General features: G+C 48.3%; 1 protein-coding gene across 3 annotated transcripts in view; it reads right to left on the bottom strand.

The window, feature by feature from the left end:
- Positions 1-22510, bottom strand: part of LOC119166920 (klarsicht) — a 428146-nt gene that overhangs the window by 339861 nt on the left and 65775 nt on the right. For 2 of the 3 annotated variants that reach the window (XM_037418312.2, XM_037418313.2), the window contains exon 2: positions 22027-22109. The exons of the other annotated variant lie outside the window; for it this stretch is intronic. The gene's annotated coding sequence lies outside the window, so the exon portion shown is untranslated. The remainder of the gene's footprint in view (positions 1-22026; positions 22110-22510) is intronic. 3 annotated transcript variants of the gene reach the window in all.

Genomic DNA, 22510 nt, shown 5'->3' with positions numbered 1-22510 from the left:
ACGGTTAGGAGGTCCTGCATCCGGGCAATCAGGACGCGCGTTAGCGCAATGGGAGGACATTTAAGAAAAACAAGCAACACCGAGATAAGAAGGCACGGCTGCCGATGTCCGGTGTGTGAACAGGTGCAGCGAGAGACTTCCGAACGACGCGTGTATAGCCGTCGACAATCGGACGTGAAAGCGGCAAAAAAAAAAAACACTTCCTGGTGGGAGCGGAACACCTTACGCAAGAGATTAAAGATCCGCGATGAATCACCGCCGCGTTTGCCACTCCGAATCATCCACAAGCAATACGTCGTTCTTTTACGCGCGAGTGTATTGGAAAAGGTGTGTATATGCGTAACCGAAACGACATTCACGAGTGACACAGATTTTAGCGTTCCCAAAACGCCCAACCCCGTCTGTTCTTTCGTGTTCGGGTTCTCTCGTGCGCCCGCCGTGGGCTGTATCGATCTCCCAACTTCGGGTGCGCGGTATAAGCAAGCTCTCGTCTCGGCGTGGCCAGCACCAACTATATTCCGTGTGGCGCACAACGACCAGTAAAAATACGCTAAGGACAAAGGAAACAGAAATGGCGCATTGCTGTACAGCCACCGCGTACGCGCACGTAAGGGCAAAATCGTATACTCGAACGCTGTACACTGTAGCATGCAAGGTTGGGATGCGGAAACGAAACAATTATTACGGTAGTATTAGGCTGGACCGAGTTGGTTGGCGCATTATTAGAACGTAATCAAACAGCGTTTCGGGCAAGACTATATAGAAGTGAAACCAGATTATAGGAGCTGCGAAGCACTTACTCCTTCGAAGGCACGCCGTTGTTATTACACTTGTTCCGTTGCGATTATAACGGCGGCACACCAATTCCGAGGTGTCGCTTGGCCCGAAGCACACGCGCCAACGCTTCTCAGGCGGACGAGGTACATGATCGAGATATTCTTGAGGCACCATACAGAGTCACCGACGTCAACATTCGTCGCGCTTGAGTGATCCATGGAGATTGTAATATTTAGAGCGCGTAAACAGACAAGAAACGAAAGATGGAGCTATACAGACGGGCACTCACTTTAAACTAAAGTTAGTTACAAAACTCGCCCAAATTTCAGTGCTTTTAGATCCATGGAGGTCGCAAGGTCACCCGCTGCATATACTAACGTTGACTAAAGACCTCTTACTTTTTTTCTTTCAGCTCTCCGCAGCACAATACGCAACTGCCACTAAATAAAGCACTCCAAACAGCAACGGTGGTCAAGTGGAGCTCACAGCGGGGGTTATGGGGTTCGATTGCCAAAGCCGACAGGGACGCACTTCTTCCCAATGAAGATAAGGCACCGCCGCATGAAGCTTGGTGTCCTCAAGAATTAAGGTTTTTCTCTTTTCTACTTCTACTCCTAAAATGTATAGTAGAGAAAACGGTATTACGATCAAAAGAGCCTCTCAAAACGCATGCTTTTCTCAAGAACTGGCAGGACAATTAGGTTATCAGTACACTGCTCATGTCAAAATTCATCATGACGCACCGACACTCGCTACCCAGGCATATCCTACGACAACCATGCCATTCACCGCGGCCCTTTTCTTCCCAGAAACCCTTTCGCATCTTGTCAATGCAGCCTCGGGGAAATTACCCTTACACACAGCACAGACCTTGCTCCAACAAACTAACATTCCCTACTGGGTCTTTTTCAACGCCTTCCTCCCCCTTGTCTTCCAGGTATACCACACACGCACCGAATCCATGGAAGCGATTCCGACTAGAGATACTGTGAATGCTACGAGCATGTACAGTAACTCCAACACCGACGACTCGTGAGCGCCGTCTTGTCGAGAATACGTATACGACAGCCCATCATCCTACCTCAATTCTGACAACACCTCCCTGTCGCGGTTGTGCAGGTGTGTGCAGGCGTCGGTGCCGGCAAGCGGTGTTGGACGGACGGACGGACGGACGGACGGACGGACGGACGGATGGATGGGTGGATGGATGGATGGATGGATGGATGGATGGATGGATGGATGGATGAATGGATGGACGGATGGATGGGTGGATGGACGGATGGACGGACGGATGGACGGACGGACGGACGGACGGACGGACGGATGGATGGATGGATGGATGGATGGATGGATGGATGGATGGATGGATGGATGGATGGATGGATATGGCTGTACCCTTTAGATCGGGCGGTGGCTAGCGCCACCAAGCCGTAATACTTAACAATCCGTAATACTTAACTTGCCGATCGAGCAGCAGCGCCACCCCGCGGTCAGAGCACACACTAATGGCAGCGGGACACACTACGTAAAACGCCCGTTCGCATCCATTCATTTTCGCATCTGCGCGCGACGAGTGGCGGCGGCCTATATAAACGACTGCACCACGGCCCATCCATCGAGTGTACACACGCAAGCGACGACTTCTCGGTGGCATTTATCACTGTTATTTTCCTGCGCGACCAGGATTGCACGATCATACCTAGATTACAAGCAAATAATCATTACAAGAAGAAAACCCAAAAGAAGCGGAAACAGGCTTCTATATAAAACACGTTCCACGGGGGGGGGGGGGGGGGGGGCAAATTTTACTTCATAACACAATCCCCAGGGAACAGTCTCCATTCGCTTGAATGCACCTCTGTCAGTGCATAACTTATCTTATACCTGTGTCACACGGGCGCGCAAAAAGTCTTTTAAGTAAGCGGTCTTTTACGAAGTTGAAAGACTTTTAACAAAGAGGTGTTTGCGGCACAGACACACGGCAGCAACGATCTCCTTTTAGTGTTTTCGTTCGATGACGCTAGCGAAAGCGTGGCGCTAGTAGTTAAAAGAGAAGCAATGAAAATTAAACGATGTATCACGATGTACAAATTAAAGACTTGTTGCACTGCTCGTTTTTTCAAATAAATTTAAGAATAAGAGATGAAGAAACACCAATGTGAATGTTTTTTGCACTAGATAAGGAAGCATTCCCATAACTAGCGACGTGCACAAGACCGTCTGGCACCACTGTGCTTTTATTTACCGTATTTGTTTTTCGCTGCTCTCGACTGCTCTCGACACGTTATGGGCGACCGTACGGGAGAAAAAGCGAGGATCGCAAGCCTCACGGCCTAACTTCTCGCTCTGGAAAGCGAGGCAGACGCTGCAAAAGCCGCCAAGGAGAGCATAAAGCAGCGCAAGACCGAGCGTCACCACGTGATATTGCCGACGCGTTGTAGCTGCTTACGAGAGTAGAAAAGGAAATAACCATTAAAAGAGTTCATTACACCTTCTGCGGGATATGAAATTTGTTTTTACAAAGAGTTTTGGTGACAGAAAAATAAGCATTCGCTCTTTTATTCCCACCACTCGAAAATTGCTGGCGCCCACTGGTTTCGAGGCTACTCATTCGGAGCCGTAAAAGAGATCGACGAACGCCGTTTACGAAAAAGACCGCTTCTGAAAAGGAGTTCGCTCTGTGCCGTGTGTCTGCTGTCAGGAACTCCTTTTTCGGAAAAAGATCGCTTACTTGAAAGACTTTTAAGTGCCCGTGTGACAGGGGTATTACTTACTGATTGTCTCCACGTCTGTTGGACTTCGACACGCAACTGCACAATGATTGACTTGTAGGGTTTAACGTCCCAAAACCACCATATGATTATGAGAGACGCCGTAGTGGACGGCTCCGGAAATTTCGACAACCTGGTGTTCTTTAACGTGCACCCAAATCTGAGCACACGGGCCTACGACATTTCCGCCTCCATCGGAAATGCAGCCGCCGCAGCCAGGATATGAACCCGCGACCTGCGGGTCAGCAGCCGAGTACCTTAGCCACTAGACGCAACTGCACAAAGTCATCGACAAACGCGTTATCGGTGAACGTAAAGAACACTACAAAATAACCGTATACATTTCCTAGAAAAATTTTCGAATAAGGCCAAAAAACGCGACAGGCGACAAGCAAGTTCTACAAGTGACTAGACAAAAAGAAAAAGACCGAATATAGACGCTTATTATATAGGCGGAACTGGCAGCACGGCGCGACCGAAAGAGGACGCGTACGAGAAGATGGCAATAACTTCCGAGGAGATGGAATCCATGCGCAGCGAGCCGCAGTGAGGCATGCAGAGGACGGCGCTGCACATGCACGCACAGATGCAGCTAATCCGAAACGTCATGCACGACTTCGTAGTACACCGCCACACAACTTGAACGAAACGGAAAGCTTCTGCCTGTTTTGCAAAAACGGTCCTACTGTGCGAGTGTCGACGGTTGGTCCGTGTCACAGCCCTTACGAAAATGGATATATGTATACAGTACTAGTGTATGGACTGCCTCAACTTATTTTAAAACAATGTACACGCTGTTTGAAGACATGATTATAGTCTGTAGGCTATCTAAATCCACCTTTGTAGGGCCGGGCGGACAGTAACCTACGCAGTGACGCTTCGCGCTAGCTACTCACAGCGTGACCGTGTATACTGCAACGGTCAGGGGAGACAGAGACGCATGCCACTCATATACCACGTGACGTAATACAAGACGTTTCAGCTCACCGGTCACGCCACCGAGAGATCTCTCGGTACATCCTCCATGTACACTGTACACCACTATTTGCTAGCAAGCAAAACACACTTTTGCCGAACTAGAATTTGTCAAAATGAGGGAGTAAGAGTGTTTTACTTCCCCGTGCATATATACCTTTCGCTTACGTAAAAGTAATGGTTTACCTAAAACACCCTTTAGAAGCTAAGGGTGTCATCGGTTATTCAAGTAACTGTGAGCAGCGGCGTGCCAGATGATGATTGGGACTCGTTGATAAAAAGAGTCGTTCAATTTTACGCAAGTTTAGATTACAAGATCCGTCTCTTTTAAGGCTATCTATACGAGCCATCCATGAAGTTAGGCGTATTGTGCAGGTGTTTAATGTTAAATTGTACGACATAAAGATATCCCCACCGGCACTGAACAGCGGCTCAGGATGTCGTGCATGGCTGTATACAAACCAGATGATCGGCGGTTGTGCCGCGCGAGCGCTCTGTGCACGGGCTCTTTTACAATACGAAATTTCGTGTGCATGAATAGACGCGCACGTGGACGTCCTTTGTAGTTGCATGTTCCCTGGGTGATGTGTAGACTCAGGGCTGGCAACACCCGGCCCCCTGATATGGTTGTTATGATTACCGAGAACACCTTTTCCTCATGCGTGCTATAGTTGCCCATATACGGTAAAACCCTCAATAGTGTAAACTGCTTTACAACCACCGCCGTGGTGCACTGGTTGTGGTGCACCGCTGCTGACCAGAAGGTCGCGGGTTCGATCCCGGCCACGGTGGTCGCAATTCCACGCATGGAGGCCAAGTGGTAAGGGCCCGGTGGCGATGCAATTCAAGGAACTTCAGATGGTCGAAATTTCCTGAGCACTCCATTACGGCGTCTTTCATAATCACATAGTTGTTTGGGGACGTAATACCACCCGCATATTACTATTATTACCCATTGCAGCATTTTTCAACATGGCCCATTCTGGAAAGTTAAAGCTCGTATAAGGCTAACAATCTTTTCAAGAAGCAACGGCATCGATCCTACTGAGTCGGGAGTTCTGCATGTGCTCAAAGAGCTGCGCACGGGGCACGCGCCCGCTCGATCCGTACAGTAAACATTCGAGGCGATACAATATCGAATGCGGCAGTCGTGATGGGCGCCCATGCACTGCTTAATTAATGAGCGTGCTGGCGAAACTGCACGAACGACTGCGCCAGTCGATATAGCGCACTAAACGCGCACAGACCTCCATGGGCGATCAATTTTCTATCAGGGCACTCCATTAACGCGTCGCGATAAAGAAAACTGCCGCAGTACAGGCTTCCCCACAACCAGTTTCATCATGGCGTTGCTCCGGCAATCGCGCGATTTGATTGCATACAGCCTGTGCAGTGTTGCCAGATACTATCACTTAATAACCACCCCCGAAGGAAAATAAAAAAGAAAAGCGGCGCGACTCTCGTGAAGCTCAAAAGAAGCGGTAAATTGATAAATTTGCCCATTTTGAAAATCTTTTAGTTATACTTGAAAAATGCCACCCGAATTAGCGAAAAACCAAATAAACTTTTAAATTAAGAAATACGAGGGAGAGTTAAACAATAAATATGCACTTTCGTTCAATATATTCGCTCTACAAAATGATTAAAGTGATTTTTTAAACATTGTCCTGAGCGTAGAGTCCGTTCGGTCGAATGCACGTTCGGCAGTGCATGATTAACTTTACTCGGTGATTCCCCTGAGTTACGTGTGACTACAACACTCAATTACACAAGGTGATCGGTAAACACGCTCTTGGTGAAAGATATTATCAGTAAAATGACTGTGTTTACTATGAATTCTGGATATAAGCACCCGCCCCCCCCCCCCTCTAAAAAAAAGAATAAATTGAACTAAGCAACCTGTCAAAGGACAGTAATAAATAATGAAAATTAAAAAAGAAACAAAACGGCATAACGGACTACCCGACGAATCAGTTAACACGACACAAGAAAAAAAACAGAGGCTAGCAAATATCGAGCCATGTGGTTGATTGATATGTGGGGTTTAACGTCCCAAAACCACCATACGATTATGAGAGACGCCGTAGTGGAGGACTCCAGAAATTGCGAAGACCACCTGGGGTTCTTTAACGTGCACCTAAATCTGAGCACACAGGCCTACAGCATTTCCGCCTCCATCGAAAATGCAGCCGCCACAGGCGGGATTCGATCCCGCGACTTGCGGGTCAGCAGCCGAGTACCTTAGCCACTAGAACACCGCGGCGGGGCATCGAGCCATGTACCTAATCCTAGACTACAACTCCACAGTAATGAGGCAAGGCGACTGCCGCGTAGTCGGGGTCCCACGACACCAAGTGAAGCGAAGCCGCCGATTGATGTCGGTGTCGAAGCGTCGGACAGAAGTGGGTCAAGGACACACGGCAGCCATCGGCCAGCTTTATCGAAGGAGGCCCGCCACAGTCACAGGGCGTATTTTTAGCAATCCAGAGTGGAGCCCATATACTAGTTGAGTAATTGATTGGTCTTCATCGACACTCAGGCGAGTCCATTAGGGACAGTGCGGAGAAGCGCAGCCACTCGGGACACAGATGCACGAGGCCCTAATTCATTCACTATTTTCGCACGGCTGCTATACGCAGCAGATGCAGTATTACGCGCCTTCAGAGGCTATACCCAGGCGGGGCCACCACCCCAACCCCTTCCCCCAAACAGCCCTTTCGTTTTTCGTAGTTTTGTTGTTGTTTATGCGTACAAAATTAGACCACTGCTGGCAAACTTCAGCTGTATTTTAAAACGAAAGAAATATTCACACAAAAAATATGGCAAGTACAGTCCTCACATCCTCAATCGACATTATTCGCCGGCGTCGCTTTGGTTCTGTAGAGTGAATCGTGGTCTAGTACGTGGTGAGTCGCGCTGCTGAGATTGAGGGCGTGGGTTCGATTCCCAGTCACGGCGGCTTCATTTCGACAGGGGGCGAAAATTGAAAAAACGCCCGTGCGCACAGATTCAGGTGCACGTCGAAGAACAATCCCAGGTGTTCGAAATTAACCCTACCATTAGGCGTGCCTCATAATAACATCTCAGTTTTTGCACTCGAAACCCCATCAACGTACACGAACTTCAAGAGCGGGGTCACGACATCCCAGCTGATACACGAGGCACACACCCGAGTTGCAACGGCTCGTTACGAACGCAACGCTTCATGCCGAGTCTACACCGCGGCAACAATACAACACACACACACACTGGCTTGCACATGTGACGCCGCGTGCTTCTTCCGCGAGCAGGCAAGAAGGAAGCGACGCCGGCGCGCGAACCGATCAACGCCGGAATGTTAGTCACGATGCGGGGTGCGCTGATTTTGCGAAGGTCGCGGCTGCCGCCGGCAGAGGTCGCCGGAAAGGGTCGCCTGTGAACGAGAATGCATGACGCAGCAACGCAGATGCACCACGTCACGCACACAGCCGTGTACGCACTGACCGACACACATTTGCGCTTTACGCACACACAACAGGGAGAAAGAAAATAAAAACAATTACGCGGCGACAGCGTTAGTATGTTAATCGCCAGCTTCACACGGATTAGCACCCGTCTTCGAAGAAAGAAAGAAAGAAAGAAAGAAAGAAAGAAAGAAAGAAAGAAAGAAAGAAAGAAAGAAAGAAAGAAAGAAAGAAAGAAAGGAAGAAAGAAAGAAAGAAATGGGCCGTTCTCTTCAGTCTGTATAGTATCCATGGTGCGTCCCTTTAATAGAATTCCGATGCGAAACGCTCGATTAGCCGGCGCCTGTTCTCCAGTCATCCATTCTTGTTTGCTGCACAAGTTAGGCGCGAGAATTGTGCACGACTCGGCCGGCGGCCGCACCACCACGCCAGCGTCAACTTCGTGCATCCGGCCATTATTATTACCGTTGTCTTAAGGGCAGTCGGCCGTGCACGGATGCCCGGCGAGAATTTGATTCGGGCCGAGCTGCCCCCCCCCCCCCCCCCCCTTTTTTTTTATAATCATCGCCTACAGGTGGGTGTCATGCGAAACACGCGCAGCACTCCAAGCGGAACAGCGTGTCGATCGAGCAGCGGTCAGGCCATGATTTACCACCACGGTCGAGTTATATAACGCGTTCGCTTGCATATTTGACCAGACATGGAATACTTTCCGGGGCACAGGGTGACCTCTATACATAACATGGATTTTTGGCCTCCTTGGGGTAAAGTTTTCTCACCGAATTAGAGGGATGTCCACATCACCCATGCATCTTTTTTTTTTTCACACTTTTCTCTCTTTTAACTGAAGCAGATGTATTCAAGTCTGACGAATATTAGAATTGTTGTTTTTTTCCACTAAATCGAAATTTTGACGTAATTTTCATCCTGAAAAACTTCTAACAGGGGAACTGTAATGGCATAATTTTAAGTCTGCTTCAGTAGTTGCATGCATTTATGAGTAATATAAGGGAAAAAAATATTAACAGGTTACATTGGCATACATAAAATATATCGGTACCTAACTAATAGAAAGGAAAACAGAGTTGAAATACAGTTTAAAAGCCAACACACTTTGTCGCGAACACGGATCAAATATTTTACTTAGTAGCTATTGACTTGCAAGAGTCAGTATATTACACTTTCAAGTCGGTCGTCTTCCTTGCCTTGCTTCTTTTGCGAGCTGTCGAGCAGCTCTGTCCGACATGTATCGTCGATTGTGGTCAACATTTTTCAGAAGTTGACTACGAATCGGCCAGGCTTCATTTCAGAAGTTTGGCTCGCACGATACTGCCATCTGTCGCGTAATGAAGACACAATCTCTAGACCAAGACTACCATCTTTTATTCTACTGCTCGTGCCAAACCTCTCTCTTCTTTCTTTTATTTTATGTCGTCCTTCTACTTGCCGTCCGTCCGCAATCATGAGCAACACCGTAATTAAGCGAAAAAACACCCAAATCCACAATACGTAGCCTAAACAAAGAGTGCTCTCCAACGCAATTTCCGTAAGCTAAACACCTGCACACCACAGTTCGCACGTGCCAAATCAAACTTGTTGGATCACAAATAATATTCATGTCAATTATAGAAATAACCCGTTGTCACCCCACACGCGATTCGCCTCGAAGGACACTGAGAGGTTTAAAAATGAAGAGTTTGCTAGTTGAGCGTTCAGAACCCCAGTACGTCGTCGACATAGATTCACAATTACTGTATAAGCTGGCACAAACTTTATATAATTGTTGAAGCTTTTCTTTACAATCAACATCTCAGCTCATCGACATGCACGACAGACAGAAAAAAAAAACTTTTTTTTTAGTTTGCCTTACCCTGTGCATATAAGCGCCCAAACCGCAACATTATTGTGGCACTGAGCATAGGAATGCAACGGGTCGGGGAGAGGGGGGGGGGGCACAGGTAAGAGGTGGAAGGGAGGAGGATGCATGCAGCCACCCTTCCTAATCCTTTACACGGGAGCGTCAAGTATACGCGCGATGCCTTCACTCATTCGGATCTTTCGCATCATTTTTCAAAGCGTAGCGTCAAGGCTACAATTTTTTTTCTTTATCACAATGATGAACAAATATCTTTCGATGTTCGATCCAAAGAACTGCTTATACTTCGTCCCACCTGTAGACCAGTGGCAAGCTTTTGCGTGAAGTGTAAATCACTTCATTTTTTACTCTTCAGAAGCGCGGCTATCTGCACCCGCCCCCAAAAATTTCGTGCACGTACAACATGCCCAAAACCTAAGAGGTTTTTCACGTTGGCGCTCACAAGGGCGCACACTGAACGCCAATGTATACAGTGGCCGCCACAGCGAAGTGGATCACTTAATTTTTAGATCATTGGTCAGTGCTATAGTTTCTTGTCGCAAGTTGCCAGCTCCCGTTCGCAGTGCCACTATACCACGTCGTTACTTTCTAAACTCGTTGAAAGCTTCGACTGTTGGCGTGCGCGACACACGACGGAGGCCCGATTTCGAGCAGCATAATACCATACAAAGTTGCGAGTGCGCTTAGGCATAAGGGATCCAATTTAAACTTGCGAGATGCTGGAGGGTGACGCAGATAGCCATCACTGGGCACGCCTGGCACTGATTAGGCGCGATTATCTCGCCCCGCGATACAAAAATACCCCCCCCCCCTTCTTTTTTAGGCCACAAAACGCCGCAAGGAGCGGGATGCGGTCACCGCATTTTCGACAGAGCCAGAAATGCTCTGAATTTACATTCAGGGGCACGTTAAAAAATGAATAGATGAAAAAAAAAACTTTATATCCGACGTGTTAGAGGACTGGACTCCCTCCTAGGCGTCGGCTAGAAGGTATTGCCTCCTAGCGGCTTCCTCGGCCCGCTAGATTGTCCATAGTTTTTCCTAATGTCTGCGACTGGGACAACCTACTGACATTTAATGAAATTACAAAACACTGTAAATTGCAGAGGCGTGTTTACCCACCACCGCACCTGAAGGGTGAGGGGTTGGGGGGGGGCAAGGACGACTTAAAATGTGATTTTTTAATTTTCGTGGCACGATATTCTAGCATTACCGACAAGTGCTTCTACGAAGTGGCCAGTTTTTACGCGCAGTGGAAATCATTTGAAAATGGCCCAAACGCGCCTGATGCTATGACTGCAGCACGGTAACTCAACCTTTAAATGGCGTTTTCTCTGAACGCTGTTTTTCATCAGAAAAAAAAAAAGAAAAGTACCATTTTCTCTGCAACAGCTGATTGATTGATGTGTGGGGTTTAACGTCGCAAAACCACTATATGATTATGAGAGACGCCGTAGTGGAGGGCTCCGGAAATTTCGACCACCTGGGGTTCTTTAACGTGCACCCAAATCTGAGTACACGGGCCGACAACATTCCCGCCTCCATCAGAAATGCAGCCGCCGCAGCCGGGATTCGAACCCGCGCCCTGCGGGTCAGTAGCCGAGTACCTTAGCCACTAGACCACCGCGGCGGTGCCAGCTGAACCAATCAAATGAAAACTTTTGCGACTTTTTTCTGAACACTATGCGCCCTCTCTGAAGCAAACGAATTTTGTTGCAGTAAAATTTAATTTTTACAAACGCTTTTATTTAAGTTAAAAAGCCTTAAAATTTTAATAATAAAGCATTTATTGTTTTAACTAAATAATAGCCATGTACACAATTATAATTCATGTTCAGAAGAATATAGGCACACGTAATAACCAGAAGATATTTCACCATTTTACACGAAATATCTTTTTCAAAATTGTTCCTTTAAAAAATAAGAACAGTCAAGTAATTTATTTTCTATTATTTTTAGAACGGCTTTGTATTTTCTTGCCTCATTCACAAAACATATAGCAAAATCCCAGTTCAAACAACCTGCAAATTTTTTGTAAAGTTAGCTTTGAAAATAAGAGAGTGGTGGGCAGTAGTAGTAGTCACACACCTATCCGAATACTATCCAGCCCGCCTTAACGTAGCCTGTCCAATGGCGACAATTACAAACCAGAACCAATAAGAATCCCGCGCAAATACATCCAGAGATCTACACGACCGATCATTGCAGAGACTGCCAGGCACAAGCTTCCTTGGAACATATCCTACGGGAATGCAGGGCTTAAGAGACAGTATTTTGAGGGCGCGGCCTCCACAGACAGCCTCCGCACACGTTGGCGGGTCATGTTGCTCAGTCATAAAGGCTAAAGTACTTCAGGACTTTCAGAAGCCCTCCACTACGTCATCTCTCATAATCATATCGTCATTTTGGGACGAAAAGACACATCAGTTATTACACCTTGCTTTCTTGTCCCCAGCGTGGCCGTCCAAATCGTATACTTTCCTAATACTACACTAGAGAAAACTCTGACGCTAATGTCTACGGACTACTTTACGGAGTGCCGCCAAACTGGGTTGTTAAGCTTTGTCGGCGCAAGACGGCGGTGCCCAGGTATCTTACGAAAAATAGTCTATATGAGCTAGGTGCTACGCATCGGGAGCTTCAGTCAGAGTGGGAGTAGAAGGATTTGCCTAAATTCCGCTCTTTTTGGCTGCGTTTGGCTCCACGTAGTCTTCACACGCTTTATCGCAAGAAGAAATTCTGCAAACGTTCGGCAGTTTCACTTGACCGCCGTAACCTAGCTCATCCATTCCAATCGGCTCACAAGGTTCACAACTATTCATTATTTCGCAGGGAATAAACACAGCAACAAACAAAGACAGAAGTGCGTTCGAGACCCGCAAGCGTAAAGACTATACAGGCGAATCCGTGCACTACTCATCGTTCCCATGGCGGCTCAACGATCGGGGTTTCCTCCCTGGATAATTGTAGGAAACTCTACGATTACGGCGTTAATCGCAGAGCAGCCCACGTGTGAACACGCGCGTGTTGTTTATGGCTGCGCGTGCGCCGCATGTGCACACGGCCGTCGTGACGATCGCGACACACAACCCGGGGCGAGCATGCGCGCCCGCCACCGGAGCAGCCGCGAGCGGTGCGAGCTATTTATTCCCAAGCTACGCATGCGGATGATTGGTCGACGTGTATATGCATATATACGCGCGATTATCTACAGGCATGCCTCCTCGTTACATGCTGCGTCTCCAATGACGTATCGATCCGAGCACCGATATCTCCTCGTCTTGAACGTGTCACGAATATAGCGAATCGCATACACAGCGCTTCACTCTCTCACTGAAACGTGAGTCAAATCTGCGCGATATAAGCGAATACCTACAGGCATGTGTTTGTAATTCAGAGGAAGGCGCGACTTCGATTTCTGGGGCCCGGTGGCCGCGCATTTCGATGGGGCCAAAATGTAAAAAACACCCTCGTGTCCACTTCGTGAGTACGTTAAAAGAATACAATCTGTGTTGGGTCCAAATTAATGTGAACTCATTTACAAAAGCGTGACGCATAATGATGTAGGGGTTTTATCGCGTAAAACCCTAAAGCAATTATCACTACAAATCACAGGGGTGCACACCAAGAGGGTTCTCCAATCAGCTCACAGCCCGATTCCTTCATGCATGCACACTGAAAGATGTGTCGAAATGAAATAGTATGAAATAAAGCGAAAAGGTAGAGCAAGATTACGAATATAGTTGAGAAAATAGACAAATTTATTTCAGTTATACAAAATTGTAAATTAAGCGACACAGAGGCAGGCGGAAATAGTCCGTTTGTGGGATGTATCATGCACTCTGCCGCCAATCGGCGAACCCGTCTTGGTCGCCGCCGCCACTGCTGCTTGCTGCTGCTGCTGTTTTTATTTTTTCTTCGCGTCACGCAACTTCCTACATTGGGAGTCTCAAACACGCGGCCCGCACATGACTGTCTTCACCCCACATTTTTTTTTAAACACTCTTCAGCTGCACAAGCCTGACTGGTTTATGGCATTACCTGCGTGTTCACTGTCTCTCGACAGTGAACACGGAGACGGAGACAAGTGTAACCCCTTCTTTTGAAACATAACCGTGAAACAAAAATCATACTTCGCAAACTGTGCCCTGATTAAAAGTCATCTTGGATACTGCCATTGACGTGTTATTGGAATACTGGCACCAAATCTTCTTCAGTAATGACGTATATATGGAAAAGTAGAAATCTCCCCCCCCCCCCCCCCCGGCACCCTGCTCGTACTTCCTTCACTGAGCCGACCAGCCGCGCAGGCAGTTTTTTTTTTTTTGGGGGGGGGGGGGGAGGGGGGGGGACTTTTTTTCAAGCGGTCATTTTTCTCGCTGTTTGCCACAACGAAAAAAAAAATAAATAGGGGGAACAGGAGTGTGCCGCCCCCTGGCTGCTGCGAGTTTGAGACCCTCGGTCTACACTGTCGAGCTGCGAATACGAGTATCTGTCGGTTCGGCTAGGCCCAGCAATCACGGCGCAAGGTGAACCTGTATACTGGGTCCGTTCTATTCACCTGCACCACATTAATTGGTTCACGAGGTGCCTCGCCTTGCTATTCGTTTCAGCGGTGCAGCAATGACGACATCTGAACCAAGCTATTAGTTTCAAAAGGTGCAGGCAAGGTACAGCATTGTTTCACGATTTTCCTGGATCTCCTATACGCTGACGGGCCGGCTCGGTGCAGCCGCAAGTGCAGCTGAGCAGACGGCGCAGCACTTGGGCGTAGATATCGCACCAGCCTCTACTGACGCGGTGTGTTTTGTAAGATGTTTGCGCCTCACAAACTGTCTACTTGAGCGGTTTGACGTCGGTAAGCATTAATTGAACGGTGTAAATTAAGCGAACTGAAATAAGGCTTGTCGCCATTCGTTTCGGGTGTCGCGCTGTGCCCGCACCGCTAAACTCGCGCCGCACAATTTCTGAACTTTTTTGTGCACAGCCGTGAACCGGTTTCGATTGGTGCAAGCGAACTAAACGGACCCACTGTAGGCATCGACACACAGTAATTAGTTCCAGCACAGAATTTAGGACAATATTTACTGGATGGACGCTGCAGTCGCTCAGCCACCATGGTGAATTATGGGTAGTGCACCAATTTCCTTAATCCTCGCTCCTGCGGTTGCATCGCAAGTTCATGTTTGGCTCCATGTGGCGACAAACCACACGCGGATAGAGCCGAACAGAACCGAAACAACGCAAAAGATTAATCTATGTACCACCCACGATTACCTATCTGGCCGAAAGTGTTATGTGTAGCAGCTCCCATAGACAATAACGCCACATTTCCATATAGTGTAATATTTAGGAAGCCGTATACCTTACGAATCTAATTAGAGCTGCACCGGGGACGATATAAAAAATTAGTAAAAGACCAGACGAAAAGTAATCTCTCAACAACTACCCCCCCCCCCCCACCGCAAAAAAAAAATTAGCTGGTACATATTCGCATTTCAAAAAGAACGCGTCATTTTGGGCTGGTCTTGAAAAACCCAATACAGGGCGAGGCTCCATCGGCACCCAGAAAACAGCGCGGCGCGGTGAAACCGAGTGCGGAGTACAAGCGAATCCATTACACGCGCGAACTGTTTTACCGAAACCAGTGGAAAGGACGGAAATAGGTATGCCACGTACAGTATACATTATACGGGACATACGCTGGACACTACTGCGCGAAAGAAACACGGCCACGCGGTGGGGTTATTAGCGATGAGAGAGGGGGGTCACAACCCCGGTGGAGAAGAAGGCTCGTCTAAATATATACGGAGGCAATGGATGACAGCCGGAGAGCGCATCACCAGGCGTACCACACTCGATGATAAAGGAGAGCCCGATGCATCACAATCAAGGCCGATTTAAGAGCGACGCGCTGTCCTTCGAACGAGTGCGCCCTTGCTCGAGATGAACGAGTTCCCAAAAAGGAGTATATATAGTGTACGTGGCCGTGAGAATACTTTTTCGCGGTGCCGACGCAGCGCACGGTTTCTCTAACGCCCGCAGGCTGTACACGGTTGCATGGTTGACGACACGCGCCATCACTAAAGACCTAAACAATTAAAAACAGAGAAACAAGAAATAGTGTAGCCGCGTAAAGCTTAAGAAAGAGCGAAGCTGGTTGCTCCAAGGCTTAAAGGGACTTTCTCGGTTGACGCGAAGTCTTTCCTTAACAAGTGCACAAAGTGGAGAGAAACCACGAACTGTCACGAATTATGCAAGAAGGCCCTATAAATTTACTTCATGGAGCGCCGCAGAACAAACGTACAAAGCTGCCCGTGGCAACCCCGGTTGGGGCGCGGAGGCCTTTCGTCGCAGGATTTTTTTAGTGTAGGCGCCGCGTAAAAAAAACGTTTGTAAGAAAGAAGTTGACAGGAAAGCGCGGTAGGTGGTTTTTATATGGTTTTACTATGTCAGCAGTGTTATCGGCAACACGTAGAAGAAAAAAGCGCCTCTGTTCGTGAACTACTTTCTTACAATTTTGTACGCGGCGCTATAGTATACACCCGAAAATCCCACAATACCAACTAGCCCGCATCGACACCTTTGTTCCGCCTTTCGTCGCTCTTACTCGGCTCGCGCCATGCACGCCGGGAAACTCGAAGAGACGGCAGCGCGGGCTTTCTACGTCGGGGGTCACGGCTAATAAGCAACGGCGCAGAGAATTTCAAAGACTATAGTCTTTCTTGGGGACCTTCGACGCAAAAATTTCGGTCTCTCTGCTTGTCCGCCCTTAACGATAACCCAAACGATTCCCCGAAACGGCCGATCACATCCGCAGCGCCCACCAATATTGCTCAAGTTTCGGCGTTTATACTTGTGCAATTGTCAATTAAAAAGCAGTTATTGCGCACATCTGAGGCAGCATAGCAACACGTCAACATTCTGGATGTGCGTCTTTTTACTAGAACAGGCATACATAAGTAATTGTAAGGACCATAGCGCTTATCACGCTGCGCTGACGATGCAACGCTTGCACGAAAAAGCGAGCGTTTCCGGCGCCTTGCTGTAAGACGAAACGGTGGCGGCACCTACCCGTCGCCTTGCGTTCTACACCTTATCACCTCCGAGACGGACGCACGCAAGCGCTTCGTTTTCCAAGATAACTGCATGATATAGCGCTCATGTCTCACGTGTGACGTGACCTGATGTGCTCGTTCGCCTCCGCTGAACGCTCGAGGCAGTGTGACGCAGGGCCTCCAGAATAGCATTCACCGATTTCTTGCGCAGAACATCAAATAAACATTTTGTTCACTCTCTCCATACGCGAGAACTACCGTCTTTCGACATTTGCAGTGTAACATGCAGATACAGGGCAAGTTTTTTTTCCATCTTTTTTTCTTCTCGGACACCGACATTTTACCTCGAGTTTTTAAGGACCCTTGTTTTTTTTTTTTTCAATTACGTTTCCCGTGTCTAAATTAACAAATGATACCTCCTACGATGATCTTTTTATGCTTTCTACGTTTTACTATCACTTCGAGCGATAGTAAAACGGTGAACGGGTTTCAGAATTCCCATCCGTGCTTTACATTCTTTTTTGTACGTTTAATAACACAGCTGTATGATGCAGCATCGGCCATTGGAAACCTTGTTTGCGATGGCTATCTTTCTCTTTCTCGGTAATACATTCTCTTACAGCATTTCTCCAAACCTCGACTCGACAAATTTGCATATTGAGCGGGCACGTGCCGAGTAACGAAATTCCGCGCGTCGCCCGCAGTCGTCAGTGCGGTTTCGTTCGACGAGAGCTGTACAGCAACCTCGCACACGCATTTGTACGTATACTGCATCCGGCTTTTCATTGTTCCGTCGGCGACGAGCGTTATAGTACACATCAAGCCAAAGCGGCGCGTACGAAGAAGGGGCGGCAAACAAAGAACCAGCAGAGGACATGATGGAAGACGTCGCTTCTGAACAGGCGCATCGTGCCAGGTCGCCCTCGGCCTTTTCCGCACGTTCATTTCGCACTCCATTCCATTCTCGCGGAAGACGCACGACAAACACGTCCAACGATCCCCACTTAGAAGCTATTAAAAACACTGCGTCTCACCAAGTGGCACCGCCGCGGTCGTGCGTACACAGAAGGCCGAGTAAAACGAATCGTTCGCGATCCGCTACAACGGTGTCCCGAGAGACTTCAGTTTACGCTGGCCACATCACGCACACTAACGAGCCCACTCACACGGGAAGGTTCAGAGCGAAATAAGAGTAGGCCACGCACGCACATGACCGAGTGTGTACCCGAGCGCTCGATCACACCTGCGACTACGGCACCGGTTGCGCTGTAACTTCCGCGACAGGCGACAAACAAGAGGCTCAAGACGACAGACGTTCACACCTGATAGTGTTCACACCTGCTAGTCACACCTGCTACAGTCACACTTGCTATAGTGCCACACTGCATTCGCGACTCCTGGCACCAGATGCGTAGCCAGAAATGTCTAGCGAACGAGACAGGAAAAAAGGGGTTCCACCATACTCTATGTATGTTCGTGCATGCATTTATATGTGTGCCAGTATATTTAAAGATTCAAATTTTAATAAAACTCCCCTTCCCCTCCTTGGCTCCAGTGCCTCGCGCTGGTTTGACCTCGCAAGATTTGCCGACGCCTTTGCACGGCTCGCTGGTTCAGGGGTTCATGATGGTCGCGGCGGAGCGCAACTGTAGAATCGAGCATCCAGCGACTGAGTCAACAAGAACCTTCTTGCTGGTCCTTGTGTCGTACGAGGCGTGACTCTCTGAACGAGAGCTGCGCACGCGTATCTGTATAGGGCGGTATTGATGAGACAATTCACCATTCACCGACAGCAGTCACGGGCTATTTGTGTTCCTTCCTAAAGCGTATATGACGAAACGTCATAAATATGGAAGCATGTGCAGCCGCGACGCTTGGAGCAGATACATTTCCAAGTTTCATGGCCTAATTAGTAATTACTAACAACCGGTAGGAAGCGGGAAATGAATGCTTGTAATGAAAAAAAGAGCCGTAAGGAAAGGTTGTGTGCTCGAGCCACCGTTTCGGCAAGTTGACTTGACTTCCGCAATGCTGTTACTTGAGTTCTAGCTTGAAGTTCTATCACTGAGGCTGAAGTTCAAGCTTCTGGCTTGAATTTCAGTTCTATCTATAGCATTGAAGAAAACAAGCCCACTTGCCGAAACGTCGGCTCGAGCACATCACCCCTGTTTACGGTTGTTTTTTTTTTTTTCTCTTCCTAAGCACGAGCAGGTTGACGGAAGCCCGAAATCGGCGAAATTACGTGACCTCCACAACGGTGCGGCCAAGACGCGTCGGGCTCCTCAAAGAAATCGCTGGCCCGTGCAACCGAGCATGGCATGGCGCACTAAAAACTGACCGCACTTCCGCCTCAAGGTTACACCCTCCTCACCCGATTACGCTCGGCAGGCGCATGCGTTGCAGCGGTAAAACAATCCATCGAGCACAATGGCACAGTACGCATTATATAGTGCCGTACACCAACGCAGGCGGCGCAGTTACGCCACGCATACACACGGGAGAGGCGTTACGCGAGACCTTTTTGCACGAGCAATGAACCCAATGGGCACATGACTGCAGCAGGAAGAAACGCGATGTTCTCACGGCGGTCTTATCAGAGGTCTCGCACGCAAATGCCGAAGACTTTCGCGAAAAGCCTCGGTAGGCGTGTGATGCTTATCGAAGAGATCCGAAGAGATCGATACTCAGCCGTTCAGGCTTCAGCAGCGCATACGTGGCCAGTAATCGCATGCTCCCGCTTGAATTATCAGATAAGCTATACCTCTCAAGAGCCCCTCGAACCGGCGCAGTGCGATCCGCATTAACGCCGTCGACTCACGCATGCGCAGAAGCAAAGCGAGGCTCTATGTTACACAAACGAGGACGACGGGCAAACTCAGCTACGGAGCGCGCCAACGCGATTTGCGGGCGGAGAAAAAAAAACAAAAAAAAAACGACACGTGCACTGAAAGTATAAGCAGCTGCCATGGCATCCGCTCAATGCACGCGTCGCTGAATGATTTCGCTGCACACGCGCTACAAAAGCGACAGTGGAAGATTCCGTGGAGACGCGTGCCAGAACTAGATTGTTTTTCTCTTGGCTCCGCCGCCCTGCAAGCGACACTTTTCGAAGTAACCAACGAATATATCCACGCTCATTACAGCGTACTAAACAAACAAAACGACAGCGCGTGGAGAATGGGCGGAGTTACAAGAATTTGTAGCAGTTTAAAATGGCCTGACACGGTCACCCACCAATTAGCGGTGTTCAGCGAAAACTGGGAAATAGAAGGTCGGTTATGCCTATAAAGATAAGATGTGCCGTAAATAATAATTCAGTGCGAAACAAGCCCTTATAAATCAATGGCTGTAAACCTCACGCACAAACGGCGAACGTGTGACGTAACGTGCTGGACGGAGTGAAGCCATCCATCTATATATATTTCAGCCGATGGTAATATAGTAGTAGTACAAAACTTTATTATATAGATAAATACTCGACGTCAATGGACAACAAGGGACGTCATCGCACGTCTTGATCGTCACCTAGGGCATTTTCTCGCAATCGTCACATCATCCAATGGCCGTTGCCAAGCATCCTATTGCTGACGTTGTCGGATGACAAGCCTCGATCGACAGATCAAAGCTAGTGTAAATACACAAACAATTAGAAAAAAAAAACAAACTACACCGTCATAAATGCGGAAGGCGATCTTCGGATAAAAGGCGTTTTCACATCGGCGCCATAACAAACACATCCGCGAAATCGGACACGCCACATAGCAATGACACGGCTGAGCACATCGTTGGCGAGACAAGCTGGCCCATAAATGTGTCCAGAGTTCTTTTGTGAGCTCTCCTATACGGTCATAAACCGCGCAAACAATCGCACCGGGGAATGCTGCTATCACCAAAGGCGGTGAGATAAGCACTCGATGCCACGGCGGATTAGCGGGAGAGGGACATAATACGCGCAAGAGAGGTGGGTGCCAACCAAACGGCGTGGTAGCGGGATTAAATGCCGTTTACGATGGCTCAAGGGGAAGCGCTGTGCTGTTCGAAGCGAGCTCGCGTTCCCTAAGAATGCGAAGACGTATAGCGAGGTTCAGCAAAGACGACGACGAACGTATACTGCGGCCTTGCTGTTTGAAAGCTGAGGAAACGACGAAGCAAGTTTTTCAAATGAACGCGAAGATGTTTACGGCTATATGCTTGGGGACTAGCGTGCATAACACAACGCCTTGGGTTTCAATGCGAGCACCGCAAAGGCAAACCTATGTCGACGATATAAATAAGTAAACGATGGTTGAAGGCGCAAAAGTGGGGAGATAGGCAAACATAAAAGAGGGAGAACTAAAGGCCTGACCACACGTACCCGTTGCAGCGCCGGGCGCGGCGCCACGCCATCTCCCTGTGGAAAGAGAGAGAGAAACATGCACACCCTCTCTCTTCATAAAGAGAGGGCGCGCCAAAACACCACGCGCTGGCACAATGCAACGCGTACATGTGCTCACGCCTTTCAGGTTACTCAACCGTAAGGAGTAGATATATGGGCTGTTATGAGTTTCACCTGAAAGGAAAACAAAATAATTCCAGAAGATAATCCATTACACACTGCATAAAAACATAATATCTTTTTTTTTCTTCTTTCAGGATAGTGGCCAATCGGTCACCGTACTTTATAAAGGGAACGGTCACGGCATCCGTGTCACCCATACAACCAACAATCAAAGTTTTAGCGACCTAGAGCCGTCCAAGCCTTTGGCAATAAGCAAACGCTATAAGACGCTTGCAGAAAAAGTAAAGCCGTAGATTATTACAACGTATATGGATTCAGATTAAATAATACCCATCCACGGTAGTCAAAGCTCATCAGTAAGCGGTGGAACCAACGTGGCTAGTTCACCGCTAGCAAAGCGAACTCGAAGCGCGGACGAGTACACGACTCGTCCTAATTGGCACAAGTGGCAGCCCGAAAAGTGATCCGGCTGACAGAATCAATTTCGTACAAACCACGCCCTTCGTAAGAGAAGAGCCTACCGATACGGTCGATAGCTCAAATGATGCATGATCAATATCAAGAGCATGCACTGCACTATGCATTCCGCACTCCATGGTGCAGGCCGATTTCATATCGAAGCGCTCACCCTCTACGCGTTGCTGCGACTCGTCGGTGCGTGCAGAACTTGAGGTCCCGCCGTGCGTGTCATACTTCCCGGCACGGGGTATCCTGCACGAAACAAAAAAAAAAAGGGGGGCAAACCGTCACTTCTCACGTAAGCACACATGGACGCACCATGTAAGAAGAGCGCAGGCAACTCTGGTTCAAACAACTAAAATGGACATATGATGGGGACAAGGAAGGTTTCTTTGTTTTCGTCTGTCCATTCGTCCGTCCGTTCATTGTTGGTCAATAGCCAGTACTTTTTTTCTCGGGAGAGTGGAGGGAGGGGGCAGCACTTGCTAATGACCTTGACTAGTTTAGGACACATATTTTCATCATTTCCAGTAAAACATCTCCATCCACTACGAGGAAGCCCTATGGCACCGCTCATGCAACTGGCCTGGTTCGTAAATTTGTTCACTTAACGCTATACCATTAGGAGAACAACATACATACACCCATGCCAG

The sequence above is a fragment of the Rhipicephalus microplus genome, chromosome 6 (genome assembly GCF_043290135.1).
Source record: "Rhipicephalus microplus isolate Deutch F79 chromosome 6, USDA_Rmic, whole genome shotgun sequence".
Taxonomy (NCBI): Eukaryota; Metazoa; Arthropoda; class Arachnida; order Ixodida; family Ixodidae; genus Rhipicephalus; species Rhipicephalus microplus.
This window is presented reverse-complemented; position numbering and strand designations above follow the sequence as displayed.